A 23,982-nucleotide genomic window follows, 5' to 3' on the forward strand; every position below is an offset into this window, starting at 1 on the left:
ACTTAAATAAAAGTTATTGTAAATTATAATGGCAATAGCTTAATCTTCACAAAAGTTATTTACAAAAGTTTGTTCAGTGTATTTTATTGTGATGAAAATCCAAGAACAGAAGTGAAATATTAACATCTTTTTGTGACATTTGTAATAAAGCTTGAAACATTGATAGAACATATTTGAACCAGTTGTTGTTGAATGGTTGCATAGATTGATGCTTTGGTAACACATAGTGATGCTGCGGTGCCCCTGAGTGATGCTGTGGTGCCCCTGAGTGATGCTGTGGTGCCCCTGAGGGATGCTGTGGTGATGCGATAGATAGATAGAGGGCGGGCGATAGATAGAGGGCGGGCGATAGATAGAGGGCGGGCGATAGATAGAGGGTGGGCGATAGATAGAGGGCGGGCGATAGATAGAGAGCGGACGATAGATAGATAGATAGATAAAGTGAGGGCAATAGATAGAGTGAGGGCGATAGATAGATAGATAGAGTGATGGCGATAGATAGAGTGAGTGCGATAGATAGACAGATAGAGTGAGGGCGATAGATAGAGTGAGGGGGCGATAGATAGCTAGATAGATAGAGGGCGATAGAGTGAGGGTGATAGATAGATATATTAATAGAGTGAGGGATGATAGATAGATAGATTGATAGAGTGAGGGTATAGATAGAGTGAGGGCGATAGAGTGAGGGCGATAGATAGAGTGAGGGCGATAGATAGAGTGAGGCCGATAGATAGACAGATAGAGTGAGGGCGATAGATAGAGTGAGGGGGCGATAGATAGCTAGATAGATAGAGGGCGATAGAGTGAGGGTGATAGATAGATTAATAGAGTGAGGGATGATAGATAGATTGATAGAGTGAGGGTATAGATAGAGTGAGGGCGATAGATAGATAGAGTAATTATTTGGCGTGTAAATATGTGGCACTTAGTGGTATTTGCAGTGTATGTTGCGTTGAGCGCAGTGTAATTATGTAGCATATAATTATGTGGCGCTGAGGGTATTATGAGGAGTGTATGTTGTATTCAGTAGAGAGTAATTGTGTGGCGTGTAATTATAATAATGTGGCACTGAGTGGTATTTGCAGTGTATGTTGCGTTGAGCGCAGTGTAATTATGTAGCTTATAATTATGTGGCACTGAGGGGTATTATGAGGAGTGTATGTTGTATTCAGCAGAGTGTAATTGTGTGGCGTGTAATTATGTGGCACAAAGTGGTATTGGGAGTGTATGTTGCATTGTAATTATGTAGCATATAATTATGAGGCACTGAGTGGTATTGTGTGGAGTGTGTGTTGCATTCAGTAGGGTGTAATTATGTGGTGTGTAATTATGTGGCACAGAGTGGCATTTGGAGTGTATGTTGCATTGAGCGCAGTGTAATTATGTAGCATATAATTATGTGGCACTGAGTGGTACTGTGTGGAGTGTATGTTGTATTCAATAGAGTGTAATTATGTGGTGTGTAATTATGTGGCACAGAGTGGCATTTGGAGTGTATGTTGCATTGAGTGCAGTGTAATTATGTAGCATATACTTATGTGGCACTGAGTGGCATTGTGCGGAGTGTGTGTTGCATTCAGTAGAGTGTAATTATGTGGCATGTAACTATGTGTCACTGTGTGGTATTTGGAGTGTATGTTGCATTGAGTGCAGTGTAATTATGTGGCGTGTAATAATGTGGCACTGAGTGGTATTTGGAGAGTATGTTGCATTGAGTGCAGTGTAATTATGTGGCGTGTAATTATGTGGCACTGAGTGGTATTGTGTGTAGTGTGTGTTGCCCACTTCTCGACAATAACTTTAATCAGCGAGTCTAGGTCTGTAAGAACAGCTAGTACCAACTCAGTGAATGTTATTTTCACCTCAATTAATAAAATACAAACTATCGACCAGATTACATCACAAATGTTTCTTATTCAGCATGTCATACGAGCAGTTGGATAATTCTCATGAGCAGTGCTTTAAATGGGCCGTTACTGCCCGGTACAGAGTTTAATTGGAGAGCACCTGCGCTTCTCAGAAACAAGCAGGTACTCTGGTTCAGAGTACCTGCACTTCTATTTCTCTATTTCAAGCACTGCTCACGAGTCAGATATGCTCATTGGCTCATTGAAGTGTTTTGACAAAGATCCAAAGAGTTCTTAAGATGTAGTTGCAAAGCGACGCGTTAGAGCGCTAAATACATTTCGGATACATTAACAAGTGGAATGGTTATGCGTGTTGCATAAATGCGCCAGTGCCGAGTAAATGATGTACCACCATTTGCACTGACCAGTGGGAGCACAAACGAATTGGCACGGGTTCGCCACTTCAAAGACGCCTGCATCCATCGTCGGAACCAAACGCATTTACGCACCGGCTGGTCGACGAGTGTCGTTCTTGCACTGTTCAGTTGGTGTACCAATCGGTGCAAACTTCCTACGACAGTTGTGCAAATATTTGTATTTTTGCCCCTTCAGGGTCTGAAGTTGGCGGCATGTCCACTATATCGCATATAAACACCCTAGAACCAATACACATATTTTCACAACGGTATTTTAAGAGCAAGCTAATCATTATATCACCTGTGCACTTAGTGTGTGATCATAATGAAAATATGTCAATGTGCGCGCTCTCTCTCTAGGAAGGAAATACACGCAACAGTAAGTAGACATGCGCTATGGCTCTCTAAATATCAGCCATGCACGGTGCAGTTTGAGTGTGGGGAGGTTCCCCCGGGGCAAAGAGTGCAGCTACAAAGATAAGAAATAAGCAATATTATGTCGCAAACTTTACGGGCAGAGTTCCTGGCCAAATACATATATAATACACACAATAATTCCACTTAACGCATAAAAATTTACCCATTTCTAAAAGTAGCAACACATAATTAAAAGTTAACAACTGCACACAAAGTGTTAAACAAAAGTTGCGAGAGAGATTGAAATCTGCAGAAGGCACTATATATTCAATCGTTCCCTCGTTCAATTACGGTACCACCATTACTGCTTCTCACTCACATCAATAGAGGCATCAGACAGTGTCTTCTGCCAGTGATGGACAATTGCTGTGCCTTTGCCACAACATACTGACCTTTTGCTGAATGCTCGGGGGCGCTCTTTGCTGAATGCAAGAAAGTGATCTGGAGAAAGTGAGCGATAACAGGGTCGTCTCGTACGTCATTACTTGGGCGCTGAGCATCAGAGATACACTTGTTGGTTGGGCCTGTGTATTTTACACTGACTCAGAAGCTACATTATTTGTATTTTAAGATAGTCAGGTAGCGACGAAAGCTCACTCTGCTCACACGAGTATCTCAAGCTTCAAAAGCATCACGTTCTCCACACTCAGCAAGTAGGGTCCGTTGCACAGACTTTGCTCAGTGAGACGGAGAAGGACGGTTGACGAAATAGATAACGTGATAGACTTGCCAGCGAGCCGATCCCCCCGTCTTATTGCCTGAGAAGACTTAACTCCCCCTACTGTTGTTTGCCTTTGAGGCTCGTGCACAGCAAGCAAGCTACTGAATGTCCTGAGCTGCACCTGTGGCTCCGAGATAGAGATAGCTGTAAACTCTGGAAATAAAAATGTGAGACACGGCCTGGCGGCCGTGAAAAGTGTGAAGCATTGCTGTGGGGAGGAGGGGAGGAGAAATGCGAGACACGGCCTGGCGGCCGTGAAAAGTGTGAAGCAGTGGGCGGGGGAGTGGATCCCTTTGAAGTGAAGCTCTCGGAGGCAGGCGGCTCGGGGAGCAAATGGTAAAAAGCGATTGCATGTGCACATGGACTAGACGTAATCCGCAATGGTTTCAGAGCTTAGATGAGCCTCTATACTCTCGTCCTATTATCGCTTGCACGATTAATAGGACGAGACCTAAAAACGAGGAGAAATGAAACCCTTTCTCCTTGTTGCACCTCCCTACGCCTCCCCATTCTGACGCATTCCTAGGTTTACGAAAGGTTGTACATCTGGGAATGTGGCAGAAGCCATGGGTGTTGCTAGGGAACACCCACAGCAACACCCATGGCATGCTCCTTTCACACAAAGTTCTGAGTGATAAGAAGCCATATTTACAAGGACACAAAAAGCCATGCAGGGTGGCTTTACATATTCTTGTAAATATGGGGCAGCAAAGTGGGCTGCCGGAGTGTCACAAAAAGTGACGTACGTGCAGCGCAAGGGGTTTGAAATAAGCGCCTAAGTGTCTGTTGAAGAACCGGGCATGTTGGATGTCATCTTACCAACGAGCTCAATAAAGTATAGACTTCTAAAGAGAATATGCAAACATGTGGCACTTTTACTTAGCTTATCCCTTACCTAGACATGATTTCATTTCAATACGTTATACTAAAGGCCACTGGAACTATGCAGTGTGTGGGGACCAAATTATGTGGCAGGGTTGACTACATTTTATGAGACTATTAATACATTTTTCCCCTCATTTTCACACTTGTTAACAGTGTCTGGGATAGGTTGTAATTCATATGTACACGTTTAACTCCCAAGTGGAGCAAAAAGCAACAGAAAGGTGGCCTCTCAACCTTTGCAAAGGGCCTTCCACTACGCTGCAACTAGTCACTGCGTTTTAGTAACTTTTGAACCGTTAAAACTAGAAACTATTTTGATTTTATCTAGAAGCTACAGATAATGCAGCAGATGACGGATGATGGAGACAAATCAATAATCATGTGAAAAACTCTGCAGCCACAGATTTGCGTAATTCTAGCGGCCATAGTTATACTTAGACTATCATTATTTAAAATGTTCCATTGCCATTTAATCTCATGTCAAGTTACCTTAAGTTATTTCACGTTACTTTACGTTATGATATATTTTATGCTATGTTTTATGAGATCAAATAAGGATTCAATATCGACTACAAACTCCTTGTTGTATCTAACCCACACAAACTAGTTACAACATGTGAAATAACTAAAAAGCTGATAATTTGATTTTGAAATGATCGGATGTGATCTAATTTACAGCATGCGTGCACCTATATTTCGGTATTTGTTAGAATGTGATGTTTTGGCAAAGAATACAAGGCTGTGTGTTGAAAATGCATTCAAAACTTTTGCATTAAAACACAGAAACCGGTCTGGAAAGTTACGCTCCCCATTTCGTGAAATATATGATCCTGCCTGAGTAGAGTGTCCCGCGGCCAATGGGAGAGCGTCTGCCTCGGCCAATCTCGACGTGTCTGCATCTGTGTCTGGAAAGAGTTTCTGCGAAGGAAAATGTGTGGTACCTTTCTACAGAGAGGCGACTTGTGGAGGGGAACATGCCGGATGCTGAGTGTTAGTGCACGGGGAACAGACGAGAAACACAAGATTCAAGTGGAAAGCGCTGACAATGACAAGAGAAACACGGTGACGGTGGCACGGCAGAGAAAGTTATTACTTTTTGTTCTGTTCACTGGAGAAGGAGATATATATGTATAAACTAAAAAGCCTAGAGACAAACAACAAGAAAAGAAAAACGGCATGCTATGCTGCTCAAAAGAAATTTGAATAATGAAAAATCCAAGTTAAGTACAGATTGTGTGAATGCAGATGGGCTGGCACATGCAAGGCTCAATGAGCCTTGACAGAAACCCACATGGCAGCTGCGCACGTGCACGCGCACGCAAGCTTGAGGCCAGCAAAAGTCTCTGGTAGCACTTTGAAAACCCCCTTACTAAAAGTAGAGCAAGCATCGCATGAGCTGCTCTAGGCTCGACCTAAAAACCTAGCAAGGTATTGGTGGCATAGTAAAGGCAAGTGAAGTAAAGCCGCGCTAAGCTGTGGTCCGAAACCCGTTTCTCTCTGGCGTATGGAAGCCCAGATAATGAGAAGGTTGTTTCTAGGCTGCTACTGCAGGATGCAAGTAACACTGTGTCGATTATAGGTGGCAACTCGGCGTAGGAGTGGAGAAAGTCAGTGCTCGTCTGCTGAGCTTCAGACATCTAACAGACACTCCGTTTACTCCATCTATATTCACTATTAACCAGGCCAGACAGTCACGGAAAATGGAATGTAGGCCACAGTTTAATCACCAATGTCGATCGGCACACAGACATTCAGTCATAAATCACTCAGGTCATAACTGAAGTCGTAAATCATGTTAACACCTTCAATGCTACAGCAATTCTCCCTTGGTGCTGAACTCTTTAGAATCCCTTTGTTCATGACGAGCTCAGCTCTCCATGAGCACACGAGCAGTGTACTGCATGACGATCTGAGCTCGTCATGAGCATGGAAGGGGTTAAGACATAGATCAAGACAGAAACCATGTCATAAATTCACATTAAACGTAGCATTAACTCATAAATCAATCACGTCATTTTTGAGCGATAAATCACTTCAGCTGACACTCCATCACATTAAAAAGAGAGCATAGTGACTTCTCATCTATGCTATGGTGATACATCTGAACAGTTCTCTTACAGCCTGATTCATCAAGCCGAAATGGGCTCGCAAAGGGCCAGATTCTGAGAATCTGGCCCTTTGGAAGTGCTATTTTTGCATTTGGGATTCATCATCCCAAATGCAAAAATCGGTAATAGCGATTTCGCAATTTTGCGAGGAATTACATTTAAGGAATCTCTATTTGAGATTCCTTAAATGCAATTCATCATCCATTTAAAATTTGCGAATTCGCAATTTCGGCCCGCTATTTACCGCGAGGTCAAACCTCGCTGTAAATAGCGAAAACTCAGAAAAATGCTTTTAAAAGCATTTTTCTAAGTTGCATGTTGCACACACAAATGTCCTTTGGACATGTGTGTGCGCAACACCTGTTTCAATTAGCATTTAAGGGGTGCTACAGGGTGTCCTTTGGACACCCCTGGCACCCTTTAAATCGCTATCTTATTTGCGATTAGCTAATTGCTAATCGCAAATAAGGAATACTCCACATTCATTCCTATGGGCCTTTTGGCCCATAGGAATGAATGGGGAGTTATTCCTTATTTGCGATTAGCAATTTGCTAATCGCAAATAAGGAATGTGTAGGAATCGCAATTCTTTTTGCAATTCCTACATGAATCCCGTTTTGCGAGTCTGTAATAGCGATTCCTTATGAATCGCTATTATTGACTCGCAAAACGGGACAATGATGAATCAGGCTGTTTGTCACTGGAGTTCTTGAGATGACACCCTTTTTTAGGTAACTGAGCATTTTACAAATTTTATAACATAAGAATGGGTGAATTTACTACGTTAATGGCTCTAAAAGGAAAATTCTGCTACTTTTCTGTTGAGAAAACATGAAGGAGCCTTTTGATGATTCTGTTAATGGACTAATGGACTCCGAACCTGACATAACGCTTGTTCCGCATACTTGATTCCAACATTGAATCCACGCTGACAAATTGGATCACAAGTAAATTGATGATCAAACATTAATAGCACCACTTATGCCTCTCCTGCAGGAATCTCCATCGGCCTCTGGTCCTTGCACTGATCCATTTCAGTACTGGCTACTGCAACACCTTTGGACCACATTACCCTGCACTGAAGCCACAATGCATCATTTGCTATGGATAAAGAAGAAAGATGAGGTCAAACCCCCTCTACTGTGTACACGACATTCTACAGGCCTCAGGTCCCAAGCACTATGGGCAAACTGTTGCTTCTACGTCAACTGACCAGGCTGCTGAGACTTGCCTCACGAAAGAGGCTTTACCATCAAGTAGTGTCATGTCAATGCTTTTTTGGCTAACATACTCCTCTGTATGGTGTAAGGCTCAGAATTGTCGATTTCGTGTTCTACAGTCTCCTTGTGTATCCTCCCTCAATAAAGTGGTCAGAAAAGCTGGATGGCAACATTGACTGATGTCTATAAATAAAAAGGTTTTGATGAGTTGCATTGCATGCTATATTGTTATGTTTCACATTGCTTATATATTATATTTTGTATATGTGCGAGTTCCAAACAAGGTCGGACTGGGACAGAGGATAGTCCTGGGTACCAAAATAAAAGTGTTCCCCATCAGTGAACCAAATAGTTAAAAAAGTGGTCCACATTTGTAAATCAGTGACGTTTTGAACTTCTAAAAACACAGCGTAAGTGTTCTGCAAGGTATGGAAGCCTGTATTGTATTGTATTGCAGCATTCACTACCCTCATGTGGGGCGCAGAAGCACTTGCCTACATGAGTATCATACTGAAGGAGCTGTGTTCAACAATCTAGACTTATTCTAGAACCCCTGGTCGATGGCCTTTTGTTTCCTGCTTGAGAGTGTGGAGGGGAGAGAAAGTTCTTCACCAATTATGCATTACATTTCCAATGAACCATAACTCCGATGAATCACAGACTCCCAATTCTAAGTTTGTTAGTTTATTCCAAAGGCAAAATCAGCAGGACATACAAATACCTCAAAATGAGGGTGTAAAGATACATTGGAACTAATACAAAGCCAAATCTATAGGTGAAGTTGAGTCTATGCAGCATACATAGAGTAACCTGTTCCAGAATCATGACTCAGTATATAACTGCACCCATGTCAAGAGTCAACTTAATTTGAGATTCATAGGTAAAAAGCATTAATCTATCCCTACACTATCACTATTGTAACATCCATACTTAACATTTCCCAGGCAGGTTCCAGAAAAGGTGTCAGCACGTGAAGCTTCCTAAGAAGTGCACTCACGTTGAATGGGTCAGGTGGCATAAAGCTACAGAGCTCGATCTAAGATGCTCTCGCCTCTCAAGGCATGGCAGAAGTCCCTAAACTCTGTCCCTAACCCCAACACAAAATCAAAAGGTCACATCCCTGTAGTGACTGAGCTATTTTTATGGATAAATGGCTCGATTATGACCGTTGCCCACTACCATCTCAGTATATTTTGATCTAATATAGTGATATGTAGGCCTGCATAATATGAATTATCTACAAAGTAGGGCTTGCTGATGCCTTTTCTGTTTCTGATTGTATCTTGCTCCATGGTAGTGCTTACCTATTGGCTTTGGCATACTCTCATGCCATCTTGCATACTAATTTTGTTCATTTACGAGTGTAGTGACCTATGCTTATGTGACTCCATTTTCTAAGCTGTCGCCATCTTCTGAGACTTTCTAGGTGAGAAGTCGTGTTATGCTTTTCCCTTGTTTTCTGCACCTCATATGCTGGTAGAAACCGGTTCTTGTCGGAGGAATGTGCTCACTCTGCTCCGGAGTCATAACAGACGCCTAGCTAGCCGATGCTGTGGCCTTGGCGCGGAGTGGTATGGAATCTGATGGGAAAAGGGGGCGAGGCTCACTGAAAGCTTTGTCTTACGTTTCCACTTGTACTAAAGGTTTTTTTTTGGTCTTGACCACTGGTAGTTCATCACAGTACAGACGTGTAGCTGTGACAGTGGAGCAGAGAATCCTGATTCGGCTGGAGAAACGGACTCCCCTCTGGCGAAGTGGAAACAGGATGTGTAGATACTTGGTGAGGTGTTCCACTAACTCTTATATTCTTACTGTTCTCGTCTAACTATCCTCTCCTATTTTCAGGTTCCATACATTTATATACATATAAGTTCTATAAATTTATATGTTTCACTGATTGCGTTTAGCAATTGCTTAGGTGCTGATATGAAGGATGTCTATCGTGACATTGTAGTATTTCTTTTCCATCTTATCATTGTATAATAAAAGAAACCCCAAAGCATATAATTATTTGTCTGTATTCTTTTTGAAGGGAGAACAGGCTCCTTTTTTTACCAAATGCTTATAGAAGGATGGGTGACTTCCCTTCTAATGGACAGTTAATGTTTCAGAAGGTTGTCTGGTCCTTAACGGGAGCGAAATTCTAATTCTTCCACCCCAGGCCTTGTTAGGAGGAGTGTGCATTAATGTAGTCCCACCTGGGTGGACTTTGTTCACATTGTTGTCACCTCGTGGCCCTTGGTATTGTGCTGTCGTGCCTTGGGGTACGTTGACGTTGTTGCCTTTGGTCTCTTGCGTTGTTGTCGCCAGTTGTTGTTGTTGTCATTGTTATTTGCGAGCTCCTCGGCAATGGCCATATTTTTAGTTAGTTGTTAGTATTATTCCTTTCTTGGGTAAGTATTGTGAAGTATTGTGTCCTTTTGGGTCCCAAGAGGGGATACAGTCGTATGTCCTGATAATTGGCAGAATTATCAGGTCATTACATCTTGGCATCGTGACTCACAGGATGGAAGAGGTGGATAGGGGAAAAAGAGAATTATGTTTTCTAGGAAAACAAAGGTTGACTCTCAGTTGTCAATGGAAATTCCTGGATGGGAATCGACTCCGTATGGAGTATTGGCCCATGATTGGGCTAAATGTGCTGGTTTGAGTGAAAACTGGAATGCGTGTCTGTTTGAAGCCGAACTGGCTCAGGTGGTGTCATGTTTGCAAAAAGTGCCGGTAACAAAAGGAGAAGAGCTTCCTATATTAGGAAGGAGAGGATGGATTTTGCTAAATGATTACAGAGTAATATATGAGAAATGTGTGAAGTTGCAGTGTGAGTGTAAAGAATTTGAAGAACAGTATGTTGAAGCAAAAGTGCCACTACGTTGTTAACATGTCAAAATAAATTATTGCTGGACAAGATAGAGACTTATCAGATCGTAGCGGAAAGGGCTGCAGTGCACATTGCAAATACAAATACAGGAACAAGCGAGAGAGAGTTAATAAGAGGAAAGTACACTTAGTCGTTGCAAAAGCAGGACTTGATTGGGATCCCGAGAAGTGGGATGGAAATATTTGGGATTCTTCAGAGTTTTCAGGTTCCGGTGAGGAAGAGGACAAAAAAACAGAGCCTATTAGGACTGAGACCGAGAATAAATCAGAAGAGCGTAGAGAGGTGCATGCGAAGCCGATACATCGGAGAAAATTGCAGGGTGGTCCACAATACCCCCAGCGGGGAATAGCTTTAGATAGCTTGGAGGATTTTACGCAACAAGAAATTAATGATATTATGGACAGGTTTCGGCAGAGACCTGGTGAGAACTTACGTACATGGATGGTTTACATCTATGACTTGGGTGCTGCAGGCATGATGTTAGTCCAAGGAGATGCATTAAAATTCTGTACGATAAGCACTGATCAGACAATTCAGGAACATTTCAGAAACTATGGGCTTAATGACCAGATTAGTCTATTACAACTGGCTGTGGCTGGATGTAGTCACAAATACCCGACTGAATCAGACTGGCCAGTAAATGAGAAACCATGGTATATGTTGAGAGACGCGACACAGAGATTAAAGGAAGAGGTGATGAAAACCTCTATTTTCCTAGATAATGCACACAGATTAATGGAAGGACTATTTTGCTGCTAGGGTAGTGGTAATGTTACTAGGCGATGGCGCTACAGAGGAGTGTACACTTTGCCTAGTTGTAGGTACTCTGATTATGACTATTCAGCGGTGCTAAATGGAGAAGAGAACCACTTCCCTCTTCTGGTTTCGGCAGATGCCACAAGATGCTTGATACTCCTTTGCACACGCTTTTTATAAACTAATGCAAATATAAACATGTGTTTCCACCATACATTTGACACACAAAATTGATTTTCAGTCCTTTTATTCAGGGTGGTTGATGTTTATTTCAGGAGACGTCACAGCCGACACGTGTTTCGTCGTTTTGGGGAATGTAACCCCCGACCTTTTCAAGGCTATTCTCCAATATATCGTTCGTTATTTATCGAGGTGATAATTCCAACCCTCGAAGGGGTTCTTGTGGGGATGTCGTAAGTGTAAGGAAATCTTCTTTCATGTAGAAACCAGTATGTTGGTTCAATATTTGGCAACTTTTAGCTGCTGTCTTTACCGGAAAGTTATTCGTCCCCTCTGCTGTTTGTATCTTGCAGTATCAAATACGAGTACCTGCGAGTGGTGATTTACAATGGTGAGACCACAGTAGGCGTTGGAAGTGCGCACGGTGGATGGAGGGGAGTGGAGCGGACGTCCCCCGTGCGCTGAAAGGAAGGAATTGGACATGGTTTACTGCAAGGGGGTGCCGGATGCCATCGGTACGGGGAGACACATTGTCGCAGGCATCTTGGTTGCGAGACCTTGTCCATGTAGCCCTTGTTCGGCCTTTATTGCACAGGCTTTGTGGTGGGACCCTGCTCGGACTTTCTCTGCGACGTGGGAGGATGTTTACGCAAGTATCACTTCCTGTATGCTCTTCATTGACTGCTTCTTTGACAATTTGTCATGTACTCGGGGTGTACGCTGGACACATTTGATACATCTTCCTTTTACTTGCCTTTCCTGATGTTGAGCTTTACAACTACGAAATGGCCGTCCTGGTTCTCGTATCTAATGTTCTTGGAATTGCAGACGCAAAATGGCGGTGGACGCCCCTGACAATGCAGCTAATTGGAACATTGCAGGGCACCCTATTCTTTTTGAGTTGGCCTGCCCGCTCACTGTGTTGCTCTACTTGTTCTCTCCCGCTTGTAATTTTGCGCTATGTTTCTGACTCGGGCCGGCGAAATGTATGTACATCAATGACACTCGACTCTTTTCCCTAGCACGGGGAGTTTTCCACCTTGCCCAGATGGCTTGCGGGGGTGGGCTGTATATGTGATTTTGACTCTGTTTATGTCTTTTACATTTTATTATCCACCACAGTATTATTGCAGGGGTGCGGGGCGGCGGGGGGGGGGGTCGGTTGCCTGTATTGGGGACCCCCCTAGTTTCTTTTCCCCTTTCGTGGGGTTTTCGTTCATTTCTTCTTCTTTTCTTCCTTTACTTCGTGTTGAGTATTGTCTCTTTCTCTCCTCTTCGTCTCTTTCTTACTATATTTCGGGTTTAGACACTGGGCGACAGGCACGCTGCTAGGGGGGTAGGCCGTGGCCGTATGCAGGGGTGCAGGGTGGGGGGATGGGGGTGGGGTATCGTTTTTGATTCACTTTTAGTTCTATGGCCTTATTTTTCATGTTCATACTTTGGCTTTTCTTTCCCCTTTTTTTCTTTCTTCCTCTTTTTCTGTGAGTCTGATTAGAGGTAACTCACTATGCGTTTCTCTAGTTCAGTAAAAGGGTTTCTGTTCTAATGTTTTATTACGTGGCGGACAGGTACGGTTTGGGTGGGGTTATGTACTGCTTGTTGAATATCCTGATTTTACGTTCTGCTACGAATACCCTGCCTATGATGGTCCTGCCGTAAATATCCTGTCTCAAGTGTAACCCTAGTATTGGCGAGGTTTAACTGTGTTATATCAGATCCTGCTTTCCCTTAATTTAAAAAACAAACCTTTATAATCCTGTGACCATGTTCTATTAAGCTCTCCTGAGTTGCGCATTGATACTGTGAGGTGTACTTTTGCATTGATCCTGGTCTACATTGTTTGACTGTACTGCCTCTGTACCCTTGTTCAACCGTGACGGTTGATAGACTTTGAATGTAACTGTGAAATGTCAATAAAGGTTTACCAAAAAAAAAAATAATAATAATAAAGAATTATGGGGAAAAGAGTTGTGGAAAGAGGTGTGGGATATGCTCCCCCAAAGTGTTGTGTCTCTGTTTTATGTGGACGCTCACTGTTCAATTGATTCACTTGATAGATGGTTTAACCTCATTGCAGACGAAAATGCTAAAATCTCTGAGGCAGAGGTGGAGACGCAGAATTCTGACCTGGTTGGATTGGCAAGGTGGGCACATCAGAAGTGTGGACATTTTGGAGAAAAGATCACTAGCAGGTGGGAAGCAGATAGAGGGATATATCTCCCCCACGATGTGATTAGAACTGTAATTTTACAGTGCCCCATTTGCCAGCATTCCCGTCAACGAGAGATACCACAGATAGTGAGAGGTCAGTTACATCGAGGTAAGTCACCAGCACAGATTTGGCAGATAGACTACATAGGTCCCTTACCAATGTGCAGAGGTTGTCAGTATGTATGCACAGTCGTAGACACGCACTCAGGATATTTGATTGCATCCCCTTACAAACGTGCTACTCAGATGAATACACTTAAGACTCTAGATTTACTTGCCCTCTATTATCTAATCCATAACAAATTCAATCGGACAACGGCTCACACTTTAAAGGGAGAATGGTACAAGAATATTGTGCTCGACACAATATCGAGTGGATTTTTCATATTCCTCATCACCCACAAGCTGCAGGTTTAATTGAATGCACAAATGGCCTTTTAAAAGATCAACTGAGAAAATTATCTAATGGTTCATTTCATAACTGGAGAAGCCATTTGGTTAATGCCCTACAAATTTTAAATATTCGTCCTTTGAATAACTCTGAAACACCCATTATGCGAATGTTGACCCCTTCTATAAATGTGCAACCCCATACGGCGGTGGCTACCATTGTCTATTGGGAAATTACTCAAGGAGCCTTGGTTCCACATAGAGCGACCCGTGAAGAAGCTGGCTTAGATTTGCATACTTTGAAACAGCATGCGTTAAAACAAAGAGATATTGTCCTCATTGAAACTGGAATTGGTGTCCAAATACCAGCAGGCCACTTTGGTCTGATCACCCCACACTCTGGACTAGCGCTAAAAGGCACCCAGGCTTAATTGACTCTGATTATCAAGGTGAAATCAAAATTATTCTGTGGTGATCGGGATTTAACAGTCCAGCCCGGAGATTGAGTTGCCCAGTTGGTTATAATGAAGCAAGGTGAAGAGCAAAATTTGTCTCAGACTTGCGAAGTTAATCTCCCATAATCTTAATAAAACTAATAGTTTGTGGTGAAAATTATTAATCAACTTAGTTTAAAAATGCATTTATCAGTACACGCGGGATAAACTAATGTGCTTTATGTTGCAAACGCAAAGAAAAATAATAAATTAACCTTGTCTATTGTCTTTGTCATTACTAAATGCGGCTGTTTAATTAATGGCATATGCTTATTTATGTGCTTATGTTATGTCTTTTCTGTGATAAAAGCTCGTGGAGATTCATGCAGTTCCTTTAGGAAAGGTAAATATTATGCTGCTTATATGTGCTTTGCTAGGTAACATAATTACCAGGGTTAATTAGCATTGGGGGTGGGTAACAGAATGGGTTTCAATTCCTTAATTGATTGATGTCCTGTGTTTGTTTAATAATAGTTTCCAAGAGTGAGGCCTAAAGATGGTTCGAAAAATGCCTGACAGAGATGCAGACGTGAAACCTTGTCCAGAGTGGAGCCTTGCATTTGCGCAGTAATGGAGATTTTTGCTGCACAGCTATCATTAATTGAAAGAACAATTTGTTGCTTGAATAAAATGTGCTCACGGAGAGAAGGCTCAAGGACAGGAAGAAAGTGTGTCTGCCAAGATTAGGAAGTAATGTTCAGAACTCGAGGGAAAGTAACTTTCCTGAGGAAACGGAGAAACTTGGAATTGAATAGACAATAGGGCTTATGTGAAGCCTGAACTTGGTCAAACTCGGAGACGACCTAACAGTGGACTGACATGAGTCAGCCAATAAGGAGCCTGGATTTCATTGAAAGAATGTAAAATGTAGAAATTTTAGATAAAAATAAAGGTATAAAACCTGACATCATGAGTAGGGCAAAAACTCTCTTGCCTGATTGACGTGGCATGCTGATGGACTTTGGCGCACGTAAGGACAGCAGACTTTAAATGATTTTACCTTTCTAGGTGGAGTGAGAAATAGTCACGGAAATAGTTTTAGGGAATGGAAACTGTTATTTGCTAATTTTCATGTTTCTGAATTTGCTTTTTAAAATGTCAGTTCATTAATTCATTTCCTTATTAAAAATGCTGCTTTCTTATTTGCAATAAAGAATTAAAAAGTAAATGCTTTTTCCTTATGATAAATAAAGTTAATAAATAGTTTTGAAAAGACAAGCTGGTCTTGTTTATTCATGGTCTAGTTTCCATTAGTTGATCCATTCGCCTTAGTGGCTTAATTATAAATGTTATGATTTTAAAACCATGGTGAGAATTAATAAACTGCAGTTGTATATAATTCTGTAATAGTTTGTTAATAGCTTTGAATAATTAGGCCACATGATTCAGTTGCTCAAAAATTGTCTCAATGGTTTATGGGCCTTTATATGTGATTCATGATTAATGGTGAGTATTATGGAGATGGGTTGTGTTTATGAGACAGTTTTTCAATCAGAGCGCTGGATCAATTTCTTGGTAGCAGAGTTCGGTTACTATGGTAACTGACATGTTACATGGTAATTACATAGGATTCATGACTAAAACATTTTAAGTTTGTTCAGTTGTTATATGTAGCTGATTTTTTCCAGCAGTGTGAAAATTCCTGGTTGTGCCGGCATGAGTAGTGTAAAGTTACACAGTGCATTTGTTCTGTTTCAAAATAGTGGTATCACCGTATATCACAAGTGTTGTGGACGTACAGCACAAGTTTAGGGACTCTAGGTGTGAAAGGTAGAATGTATAGTGAGGATTGTCTATGAACTCGTAGCTTTCGAGAATAGGGACTGGTGTCCTGTTCTAAAACTTACTGTGAAAAGAGTAGTAGAAGTTATCTAAGCTGGAGTGAAGGGTAAGGAAGCGTTGTCTATCTTACTGGCGAGTGAGGATTTCTATTGGTGGGTTAAAGTCCTACTAAAAGATTTCATATGCATGCTTAGGGATTTTTTCCGTATGAATGTGCGTAAATGTTTTTGTAATATACGATCAAGTGAAACTCTGAATTGTTACTATATGTGCATTCAGAGGGAAACGAGTTTGTTATTACTTGTTAGAAGGGTAAAGTAATCTTACTTTATCAACAAATTTATAATATTCTGTGAGAATAGCGTCGTCTATTTCACGCAAAAGAATACTTGGATGTTTGGAAAAGCTATCACTTTATTTAGCGAAACAGACAAATGGTTTGTTTTTGTGGAGTTACTAACTGAATTCAATTGAAAGATTTGTAAATATGGCGCAGTGAAAATATTTTGTAAAGGAGGTGTTAGCTCAATGAGCGGAGCGAGGGACAGAGAAGCTGCAGCGGCAGCATACGTCACAAGAGTCGCGCTGTGATTGGCTAACATACGTCACAGTATTCGCGCACTGATTGGTTCATGTGACTAAGACGAGCTTACAGATGATTGGCTCATCCTGAAAAAACAGTAATTCTATTGGTTGAGCAGAATAGTGACGAAGCTTAACGTGATTGGCTTGTTGGTGAGTTGCGCGCACGGATTGGTTGGTGCTGCGGAATAACAAGGAAGAGGTTACGCTCTTTACTGAAAAAAGGGAAATTGTTTAAAAACATGGATTATTATTACATGAAAGAGAAAAAGAAGCTTTCAGAAATTGAAAAATAAAATTAAAACTGACAAGAAAATTTCTACGCAAGGTGGAAAATTAATTCATAAGTATAAGACACTTGCAGCTTATATGTTGGGTGAATATGGCTATCATACATGTCTTTGGATTGAGAATTGGATGGAATATACCCAAAATTATGGTGTATTAGCCTGGCCCGAAGATGGATCATTTAATATTGGAGTTTTGAAGAATTTAAGAGAAAAGATGATGAATCTTGTACCAAAGCCTAGACCTACTCAATTTGAAGCTTTAGCTGAATGAGAGGATGAAATGTTTGAATTAGAACGAGAAAATAGAGGAATTCCAAGAGGTGCTGGATTAGGTCTTCATAGAGAAACACATGAGGATAGAATGCGTCGTTGGAGACGAGCAGATATGTGTGATGGTTTGTACCCTGCAAGATTAGTTGGTGATGCAACTGGACAAAAGAGTTCCCAAAAAGAAAAAGAAAAATAGTGAAGAAAGCGATTCAGAAGATGTGGTTTTAGAAGAACTTTTTATAGAAAACCGCCACCTTATCAACCAGTTTGTTCATGGTCTACCCCAAGTGCCCCACCAAGAGAAATTAATGATGAGACATCTCCCAAAACAAATTCGGATAATAGAAAAACACCTGAAAGAGTAGAAACAAGATGTAATTCTAATATATCAGAAGAAAATAGAAATAATTATGAAACTCCGGTTCTGAGAAATGAGACCCCAAGAAATGAAATGAGAACAGAAAGGTGTGAGGAATTACCAAATACTTCAGAATATTTTCGTTCAAAAGATGAATTAATACAGCAGTTAACTAAAAGTATGAAAGCAGTAACAGTACCTGTAACGATTGGACCTGTTCTTCCAGTATTTGATCAAAAAGAAGTTAGACATTCAGCTTTAATGTAGTGTAGTTCCTATTTTCCCTATAGGCCCTGCGCATTGGAATAACATAAACAGCAGTATAGACGTAGAAGTGCGGTCTTCCAGGTCTCTACTGACTATGCTAAACTTAATTGGGTTTGTTACCAACTAGCTCAGAGGTCACTGGAAACTTTCTTGACTGAATAGGAAGTGATCAGCTTCCCTGGTACAGGCAAGAAGGGGTTCAGTTTTCCAACAACCGCATAAACATGACAACTTTGCTCCTTAGAATAAGAGTCAATCTCTAGAGTCGTGTGAAACAATAGACAGTTATTTTACTCAGTCAGTTTTGTGCAGATTACTTTCACCAAGGTGCAGAGAATAGAGAGACGGGCGTTTTCAATAAAAGGTATTATTTATTGAACAGTCTTTCTTCTCATGCAAGAGAAATGAATTGCCACAATTGCAAGACTAGTTATTATAAAAAGTGCATACAGTAAAAGGAGGATTGCGAAATAATACTGTAAAAGCATTGATATGGTTTCTCAGCCATACAATGGTTAAAATGAATAAAATATATACATTCATATATACATTAGGCTAACGTACTCAACTGGTGCTTCCAACTACTCCTACCCCAGTGTACCTGACCTAAGCCTAACAATTGGAAGGGAGTAAGTAGCAGTTTAAGTTAAGTTGGTTTTGCCAAGGTTTGCTTCAAGAATTCTCTCTAAGGGTTTAGTCAACACCATACCTCTGGAATAGAATGTTGGAGGTCTTGTATCTCCTTCCAGGACTCGATATCCCAGTCACTCGCAAGAGTAGGCTGGAAACGCCGGAGCTGGATTTTCTCGACAGGAGAAAAGACAGCGTCTCTCTCAGCGCGTCGAGGAGGAGGAGGGGCAGCGTCCGTGGGCAGCTTGCATTTGCTGGGCTCTGCAAGGGACAGCTGTTCTGCTCCTGTGTTCACCACACCATCGCTATCGTCGATATCGTTGAGGCAGCGTTTGCTTAAGGCAACGCTGGTAATATTTATACCTGAAAGGTGCCTTGTTTGACGTAAGTTTTTGGACATAAGACGTCAATAAAGATGTCACTAGGAAGTGATCGTCTCTCAGTGCTCTTTAGAGTTCTATTACTAATCAAAACATAGCAAGCGGGGCTTTCCCAGGTTGCTGAGTTTTATCTTGTTGAAGAACTCGGAGTGTAATCTAGGATTCTAAGATAGTGGCTTCTGCCATGTCATCTTCTGTAATGAGCTGCAGAGGAAGAGATTCTGAAATGTGGCTCTGATCGTGTGAGGCCAGAGACGAGTTTCTGAATATCGCTCTTGACCGTTTATGCCATTATAGGGGTATGAATGGATTATAGCCGTATAGGGGCATAAGGTCATAGTATTGATCGGGGTCCTAGATTAGAACACTACATTAACTGTTCCAATAAATTCAGAAATTCTGAAAATGGCCGAAAATTTTTATTCAGATTAATCTGAATTACATCGAGAGAAAACAATGATGCATGACTTAACTTTTAATCAAAGTTTGGCAAGTAAAACTCCATCTGGTGCAGAATCTGACTCTGGATCTCCAGAAAAGAGCCCGAGTAAAATAGATTTAACACAAAGCTCAGAATCTAAATTACTTGATGTTGCAAAATTGAAAGCAGATATAGAGGAATTGATAATTGGAACGATTGGAACTGACAATTTGAAGGCATATCAGGATGATGAATTATTATTTATTTGTAAAAGCATAACCTGGAAAACGAAAAACAAATATGATCAATTAGAAGAAATCGCTTTTGAATTAGAAGTAGATTTAACTAAGCAGAAGAATTTGCAGAAAACATACAGAGTGGATTTCTCTGAAAAAGATATTGAAAATTTGAATACAACAGGAAGAATAATTTATATAAAAGAATTAATTGTAATTCTGAGAAAATGGGGTGAATTAAGCAAATGGAGAATAAAATGGTCAAAGAAAAGAGAGGAAGACAGAGCAAATTGAACTATTCCTGTCAGAGAAAAAGAAGAAGTAGTAAATGAGTTTCCAATGAGGGAAATACCAGGAGGAGGATATGTACATGTCCCATGGACAAGACAGGATATTTTACTGTTTACAAATGATTTTCCTCGACAGAGAAAAACCTGTAAAATGGTATCGACAGGTAGACAGATTTGTAAAGGTTTCAAAGGTTTTGTGGGTTGATCTTGATGGATTATTTGACATAGTTGTCCCATCAGATCTATGGACAGAATATAAAATGTCTATAGATTGGCCTAGAGAAGAACCTTTTCGAGATAAGGTAACAGGTGCTCCTTCACCAGATGAAATTAAAATGTACGATAAAGTAATTGTTTTTTTGAAAAACAAGATTCCCCCCAAAGAGGTAGATTGGGTTAAAATAGATAGAACAACCCAAGAGCCGAAAGAATCAGTACATTCATTCTATGAAAGATTACTGCTGGTATTTAAACAATACAGTGGTTATGAAAATTTAAGTGAAAAGGATATGAGCCATTTTATATACAGATTTGTATATGGCTTAAGACCTGAAAATGGTGAAATTATAAGATCTGGAATAGTTGGCTGGCAGTCACTCACAGTGGATGATATTTTGAGAAAAGCAAAATACTTCAGTGATGAATTGGATGCGAAACTAAAGAAGCTGAAAGAAAAGGCTATGTGGGCACAGGTAAAAGTGGCTGAACAACAAATAGCAACTTTAGGAAATAAAAATGTTGATCAGAATCAAGGGAAATTTAAAGGTAATTATAATAAGCCAAATTTGATGGTAAATATAGAAGATTTTTACAGAAACTCCCATGTTTTAATTGTGGCGTAATTGGACACTGGAAGCGCGAATGTAAGAATCCACCCAGAAATTTTTCAAAAAATACATTATTAAATCCACAGATGCAGAATGAGATAAATCAGCAGCAACAGCTACAGCGACAGATACATGAGATAAATCAGCAGCAACAGCTACAGCAACAGGTAGTGAATCAGCAAAGTCAGATACCACAACCGCCACTTCCAAACTGTGTAAATGTGCAGATATACAGTGCAGAAACAGGATTCAGCGGAGGTGAACAGGTAAACAGATCGCCAAGAGTGAATGTGTCAAATGTTTCTCAACAATTTTGTATGAAAGAAGATGGAGGGAGTGAATCTGAGGATTACTTCCGACGGTGCCTGAGAGAGGAGGAAGAGTGTGTACTTGGAGCCACTCTTGAGGTAGATCAATCTGGTCCATTTGTAAATGGTAAAGTGAATGATGTAGAAATTACTTTCCTAGTGGATACAGGTGCTACCCGTTCTACTGTTAGATCAGTGGAAATAGAAAACCAGCCTCTCGCTGGTGAGAAAATCCAAGTAGTAGGTGTAGCTAATTAACAAATAAAAACAGATTTAACTGAGCCAGTTGAAGTTGAAATTGGTAAATTTAAGGACATGCATAGATTTGTAGTATGTGACAGCAGTCCTGTGAATCTATTAGGAAGGGATATACTCTGTAAGATGAATTGTAAAATATACTGCTCACCGGATGGTATAGAGCTTCAAACTCCTGAGGAAGATGGGCTTTACAAATTAACAATGTTAATGGTTGAGGCAGAGGAAAATAAATTATTTCCTGTGTTTGATAAAAGTCATTTACCTGAAGAATTAAAAGAGAGAGTGAATATAAAAATTTGGGATTTCACTGGAGATGAAATGGGTTTGATGAAAAATGTAGACCCAGTTAAAATTTCAGTAAAACAAGGAGCAGATTATCCAAACATTCCTCAGTATAAAATGAAAGCAGAAGTGATTGAAGGTGTCACACCTGTAATAGACAAATTTATAAAACAAGGTGTTTTAAAAGAAATTGAGAGCAGTCCATGTAATTCACCGATTATGGGAATTAAAAAGCCAAATGGAACTTTCAGAATTGTTCAGGACCTGAGAAAGATTAATAAAATCGCTGTTCCATGTTGCCCAGTTGTACCAAACCCAGCGGTAATTTTATATCAGATTCCGCATGATGCAGAATGGTATACAGTTATTGATTTATGTAACGCATTATTTACTGTTCCATTGCATCCAGAAAGCCAACAAATGTTTGCGTTCCAGTTCAAAGAGGGTATTTTAGCATGGTGTAGAATCCCTCAAGGGTATACTGAAAGTCCATCTATTTTTAATCAATTGCTAAAGAAATCATTGGAAACTCTAGATTTGCCTGGAAAATCTATGTTAGTGCAATACATAGATGATCTCCTTGTAGCTTCAAAAACAAGAGATAATTGTGTAACGGATACCATTACTCTTCTGAACCATCTGGCAGATAAGGGACATAAAGTGTCTCCTGCAAAATTACAGTTTTGCAAACAAGAAGTAAAATATCTTGGTCACAGAATTGCAAAAGGAATCAGACAAGTGACAACAGAAAGAATAAAAATGATTCAAGCAATGCAACCTCCAAAAACACAGAGACAGGTTAGAATGTTTCTAGGAATGGTAGGTTATTGTTGCCAATGGATTAGTGGATTTTCAGTAATTGCAAAGCCACTGCAAAGATTGACAAAAGCAGACATTAAGGACCCGATTAGCTTAACAGAAACTGAATTAAAAGCTTTTGAGCAATTAAAGAAAAGTTTGTGTGAAGCTCCAGCATTGGGAATGCCTGATTATGAAAAAGAGTTTGAGCTGTATTGCAGTGAGAGAGAAGGATGTGCATTATCAGTTCTAATTCAAAGACATGGAAAACTGAGAAAGCCAATAGCATATTTCTCAGCTGTTCTTGGCCCTGTTGCAAAAGCATTACCAGGTTGCTTAAAAGCAGTAGCTGCAACAAGTGTAAGTTTGAAGCAAAGTGAAGGAATAATTATGGGATTTCCTGTAAAAGTATATGTCCCACACTCAGTTGAAATTCTCCTCACTAGAAGCAAAACACAGCATTTGACAAACAATAGACTAACAAAATATGAAAAAGTTATTCTTGCTTCAGATAACATTTCTATTGCAAGATGTGTGAATTTAAATCCTTCCACATTATTACCTGATGGTATTGAAACAGAAGTCAGGGATGAGGTTGATCATGAATGCCTGGATGTATTAGAGTATTGCACAAAACCAAGGCAAGATATCAAAGATGTCCCATTAGCTGAATCAGATTATGTTTTGTTTGTTGATGGTTCATGCTTAAGAACAGATGATGGTGTTCTGAGCGCAGCATACTCAGTCTGTACAGTTGCAGATGTAATTAAAGCCTCATGTCTCAAAGGAATTCGTTCAGCTCAAGTAGCAGAATTAATTGCTTTGATTCGTGCATGTGAGAAGGGAAAAGAGCAAAGAATTACCATAGTGACTGATAGTCAATATGGTTATGGCGTAGTCCATGACTATGGCCAGCTCTGGTCACAAATTATTATTATTATTATTATTATTAAAAAAAACAAAAAAAACAAAGAGGTTTTTTAACTTCTGCGGGATCACCAATCAGAAATGCACAGTTGATCAAAAGATTGATCGACGGGATTCAGATTCCAGAAAAAATTGCAGTGGTAAAGTGCACAGCGCACAAGAGAGGAGAAGATTACATAACAAAAGGAAATGCATATGCTGATACAATAGCCACATTTTGTGCTAAAGAAAATGTGTCCATTAATCGGGAAAAAGAAAATGAACATGTTTTGAACTCACTTATGGTAACATCTGTAGTTGAAACTTGGCAAGGAGTAAATGGCAAATGATGAGGAGAAAGACACATGGTTAAAAGCAGGATACAGACAGAGAGAAGAAGATGAGATTTGGGTTTACAAAGATGACAGACCAGTCATGCCAGATAGTATGATTTCTGACATGGCACGCATGTATCATGGTCCAGGACATATTGGAAGAGATTCTATGATCAGATTATTTAGGCAGACATGGTACAATCCAAAATTCAGAATAATTGCAGAATGTTTTTGTTAGA

The sequence above is a fragment of the Lissotriton vulgaris genome, chromosome 1_1 (genome assembly GCF_964263255.1).
Source record: "Lissotriton vulgaris chromosome 1_1, aLisVul1.2, whole genome shotgun sequence".
Taxonomy (NCBI): Eukaryota; Metazoa; Chordata; class Amphibia; order Caudata; family Salamandridae; genus Lissotriton; species Lissotriton vulgaris.